A 5516-nucleotide genomic window follows, 5' to 3' on the forward strand; every position below is an offset into this window, starting at 1 on the left:
AATGATGAAAATAAAAGAAAGATTCATGAGAGAAATTAAATTTCAAGGTGAAAGGATATCAATGATAACATTCGTTGATGACATTGCTATCGTCAATGAAAGTGAAGAAGAATTACAAGACCTGCTGAATGGAATGAACAGTCTAATGAATACCGAGTAAGGACAGAGAGTAAATCAGGAAAAAGACGAACGAGTTGTGAAGGAGCAGAAATGCTAACTTCGAGAAACTCATCAGGACTGGTGGTCACGAAGTAGATGAAGTTAAGGAATTCCGCTACCTAGGAATCAAAACAACCCACCACGGACGGAGCAAGGAGCACATCAGAGCAGACTAGCACTGCCAAAGAAGGTGTACCTGGCCAAGGGAAATCCAATAGAACATAGGCCTTAATTTGAGGAAGAAATTTCTGAAACACAGCATTGTACGGTAGTGAAACAAGGACTGTAGGGAAGCCGAAACAGAAGAGAATAGAAGCGTTTGAGATGTGGTGCTACAGACGAATGTTGAGAATTAGGTACACTGATAAGGTAAGGAATGAGGAGGTTTAGCGCAGAATCGGAGAGGAAAGGAATGTATGGATAACAATGAGAAGAAGAAGGAACAGGATTATAGGACACCGTTAAGAAAGTAGAGAGTAACTTTCATGGTACTAGAGGGAGCTGCAGAGGATAAAAATGTGTAGAGGAAGCCAGATGTTGGAATACATCCGGCAAACAATTGAGGACATATGTTGCAAATGCTACTCTGATATCAAGAGGTTGGCACAGGAGAAGAATTCGTAGCGGGCCGCTTAAAATCAGTCAGAAGACTGAACACTCAAAAAAAAGGCATTTCGTGAAATGCGAGAAGCCTGACAGCTGATGGGTATTGTAGCTTGTAGCAAGCCGTACGAGTGGGGGAAGTGTGAAGAAATTGTTAGCATCAAACATCAGTAATAGTGTTTAATGAGAAGCGTAGTCAAAAGCACAAAACATTACGTGCACGTAATTGTTTTAAGACATAAGTAAAGCTGTTATCTGTAAGGACATAGCAAGAACGTTCAGTGTAGTGAATTTATCAATAAAATCGTAAGATTTAGCACAGGGCTGAGATGGTAGAGCAGAAGGGAAAGAAAAGTTGAAAACAGCGGCATTACTGGGTCGACACGACAGACACATACTCTAGCAATCAGAGTTTTGGCATAGCAGAGGAACTGATGAAAGATGCTTTCATGATTCTCTGTAAAAGAAAGAGAGATTCGAGTTTAGTGTTCCTTCGCTACACAAGAACTTGGGCTTTATATGACGTCTGCTTATCCCCGTAAATGAAATATCAACAATATCATGGATATTATGCATGCGAACTCCCAACTCAGTGACCGTATGCAAAGTGGAAGGTCTATAACGAACTTAAAAAAAGTGTCCATATTTCAAATGCTTCGGAATAACAGCGAGAGAAAGTTACTTAGACGCTAGCATCTCTGCGTGGAACAATCCTCCCACGTACAACATACGCAGATAGGATTAGTGGACAGAAATTTAGTTCAAACAGGACGTTAATAACAACGAAATCATTAGTTCAGATTGGAATATTTATTGTAAGAACAGGTTAGTCGCCAATGGGGGCGACCTGTTTATTGCAGCAAAAATTCGATAAAATCTAGCGAGGCTATCACGGATTCCGATTGTGAATTAATCTGAGTGAAATTAAGTATCAAAGAACGGTCGAAAACGGTAATCGGATGCTTTTATAGACCGCCTGGGTCAGGAGTTCTAGTGGTGGAGCGCTTCAGACAGGACTTGCAGAATATCGTTAATAATTTTCCTGATCATGCCGTTGTAGTACGGGGTGACTTCAACTTCCCGGGTACAGATTGGGAGTGCCATGCTATCAAAACTGGTGCCATAGACAGGGATTTGTATGACATTGATCTGGATGTCTTGTGCGAAAATAACTGTGAGCACATAGAGAACCAACTCGTGAGAGTAACGTCTTAGACCCCCTGGCAACAAACAGATGTGAACTTATCGAATGAGTTAACGTGGAGGAAGGTATCAGTGATGATAAGGCTGTGATAGCGTCTATGATTACTGGTCTTACAAAGAATGTTAAGAAAGAGAGGAAGATATTTTTGCTCAGCAAGAGTGATGGGATGCAAATTTTATAGTGTCTTAGCAGTCAGCATCAAATATTCGATTATGAAGACGAAGACATGGAGGACAAATGGAAAAAATTCAGTAATCGTGCAACATATGTTCCGAGTAAGGCCTTGATGGGAAAGATCCACCAAGGCTCAATAGCCGCGTTAGAAAACTGCTAGTAAATAAAGAGAACTACGTCTCAGATTCAAGAGAAGTAAAAACCTAGCTGACAAACAAAAGCGAAAATGAGCGTAAGGAGAGCAATGAGAGAAGAAGTGAAACTTTGTCAACCGAACTGAGTAAAAACCCCAAGAGGTTTTGGTGGTATGGAAACTCAGTAAGTGGGTCAAAATCGTCTATCGATTCACTCAGAGACCACACTGCCACCGAAACGGAAGGTAACAGACGAAAGGCAGAAACATGAATTCGGTCTTCCGAAATTGTTGCACAACGGAAAATCGTAACAGTGTCCCTCTTTTCAATAGTTGTACGAACGTCGCAATGGCAGATATTGAGATAATCGATCGCTGAATAAAAAAAATTACCTACAATCTCTTAATAGTGGGAAGGCGTAAGGACCTGATGAGATATGTATAAGATTGTATAAAGATTATGCGAAAGAACTTATTCCCTTTGTAACAGTAATTTATTGCAGAACCCTTGAGCAACAGAGTGTACCTAGCAACTGGAAGAAGGCGCAGGACATTTGCGAACCCGTCAACGAAATCAAAACTTTATAGAGCAACGGTACAACCCTCCCTGCTGTATGGCTCGACGTCTTGGGGAACAACATGTGACTCTAATATACGCAGTTTGCAACCACCACAAAACAGGTATTTGAAATGGAGCCTAAGCGCACCAAGGTGAGCTAGGACGAGAGAAATATACGAGCTGACTGGAGAAAAATACGTCACTGAGAAGATAAAAGACCAGGCAACTCGTCTTTTTCACAAATTAGACTAGTATCGGGGAAATGTCCGCCAACTTGTGACTGTAGACCAGGCCCTACCACAACAATGGCACAAATACAAGGTGCCTCGAGCCATTATTGTACCTAAAAAAATGGTTCAATTGGCTCTGAGCACTATGGGACTTAACATCTATGGTCATGTCCCCTAGAACTTAGAACTACTTAAACCTAACTAATTTAAGGACATCACACAGCACCCAGTCATTACGAGGCAGAGAAAATTCCTGACCCCGCCGGGAATCGAACCCGGGTGCGGGAAGCGAGACAGCTATCACACGACCACGAGCTGCGGACTATTGTACCTCCACAGGCCCATCAAGGACGATGTAATCTTCAGTTATTCGATATTTTAGACGTGAATAGTTACTGTCACTCACTCGTACAACTACCCAACCAACACGTTCAAAGGACTCAAGGACCCACAGAGAGCCCAAGTCCTTTTGCAAGAGAACACACAATAATGTGAAACTATTTCTCACACCTTGCCACTCCAGAAGAAAAAATCGCCGAAGGCGGTCACACTTTGGACGCAACATGCCAAAAAAAATCTCAATCGAGTTTTGAAGAAGGGCTGTAGGACAGATGCACACAATTATAGACTTATATCGTTGACGTCAATCTGTTGTAGAATTATAAAAAAAAGTTTTATGTTCAAGTATTATGACTTTTTGCAGAATGAAAATCTGCTCTCTGAAAATCAACATGGATTCCGCAAACAGAGATCCTGTGAAACTCAGCTCGCTCGCCGTAGACGACGCCGTGGTGCTCAGGTTGACGCCCTGTTTCATGACTTCAGGAAGGCATTTGACACCGTCCCGCATTGCCGTTTAGTGAAAATAATATGAGCTTGTCGAGTGTCGGAGCGGATTTGCGACTGTATTCAAGACTTCCTTGCAGACAGACCTCAATAAGTCGCACTTAACGGAACAAAATCAACAGATGTAAAGGTTGTTTCCGGATTACCCCAATGAAGTGTGATAGGACTATTATTTAAAATACACATAAATGATCTAGTAGATAGCGTTAAGGCTATTTGAAGATTATGCGGTTGTCTATAACACAGTAGCAACGCCAGAAGGTAGTGGTAACTTACAGAATTACCTCCTGAGATCTGATGATTAGTGCAGGCTCTGGCAGATGATCCTGAACATAAATAAACATTGCGCATGTATAGGGAAAAAAATCTACAACTGTACGGCTTTACTATAGGTGAGAAACGGATGAAAACAGTATCTACCGTAAAATAATCTAGGAGCAACTATCCAGAGCGACCTTAAGTGAAAGGACCACATAAAGCAAATAGTGGAGAAGCAGATGCCAGACTCAGATTCATAGGAAGAATCTTAAGGAAATGCAACTCGCCCACAAAAGGAAGTGGCTAATAAGATGCTTGAGAATTGTTTATCTATCTGGGATCCCTACCTGGTAGGACTGATGGAAGAGATAGAGAAGACCCAACAAAGAGCGGCGCGTTTCGTCACAAGATCGTTTAGCCGGCTCGAGAGTGTTACGGAGGTGCTCAAAAAACTCCACTGGCAGACATTATAAGAGGCGTCGTGCATCACGGAGAGATTTATTCCTGAAATTTGGAGAGAGCACTTTCCGGAAAGAGTCGGACAACATATTACTTCCCCCCACATACGTCTCTCGTAATGACCGCCATGAGAAAATTCGAGAAATTAGATCCAGTACAGAGGCTTACCGACAATCACTCATCCCACGCGCTATCAGTTAATGGAACGGTGTCGGAGGGCTTCGTTAGTGGTACAAAAGTACGCTCCAAGATACGCCATTAGGTGGCTTGCGAAGTATGATGTAGATATAGATGTAGATTATTACATGTGGTACCTTAACATGTACACACATCAGCGTGTTGGTTTTTTTCTCTACGTCGAACAGTCTTCCAACATACACGTCCCTAACTTTACGACCTCACGTTTTCTGCACGGTCGTAACTACACCACTAAGTGGGCTACGCCTGTCACTGTAGACTAACCGTTTTACGTCCAAGTGTACACATTTCAGCTCCTGATTGATACCCAATGGGAAACAAGCATTCATGTCTTACTCTCGCCACATATACTTGGAGACACTTTTTTTGTGTCATCAGTCTTCTGACTGGTTCGATGGGGCTCGCCACGAGTTTCTCTCCTGTGCCAACCTTCTTTCATCACAGACTGGCAACTGCAGCCTACGTTCTCAATTATTTGCTGGATGTATCCCAATCTTCCTCTACAGGTTTTACCCTCTACAGCCACCCTCTTGTACCATGGAAGTTACCCCCTGATGTCTTAACAGATGTCCTCTCACCCTGTCCTTTCTTCTTGTCAGTTCTTTCTATATATAACTTCCTCCGCCGATTCTCTGTAGAAACTCTTCATTCCATACCTTATTGGTCCACCTAATTTTCAACATTCTTTTACAG

The sequence above is a fragment of the Schistocerca americana genome, chromosome 2 (assembly GCF_021461395.2).
Source record: "Schistocerca americana isolate TAMUIC-IGC-003095 chromosome 2, iqSchAmer2.1, whole genome shotgun sequence".
NCBI lineage: Eukaryota > Metazoa > Arthropoda > Insecta > Orthoptera > Acrididae > Schistocerca > Schistocerca americana.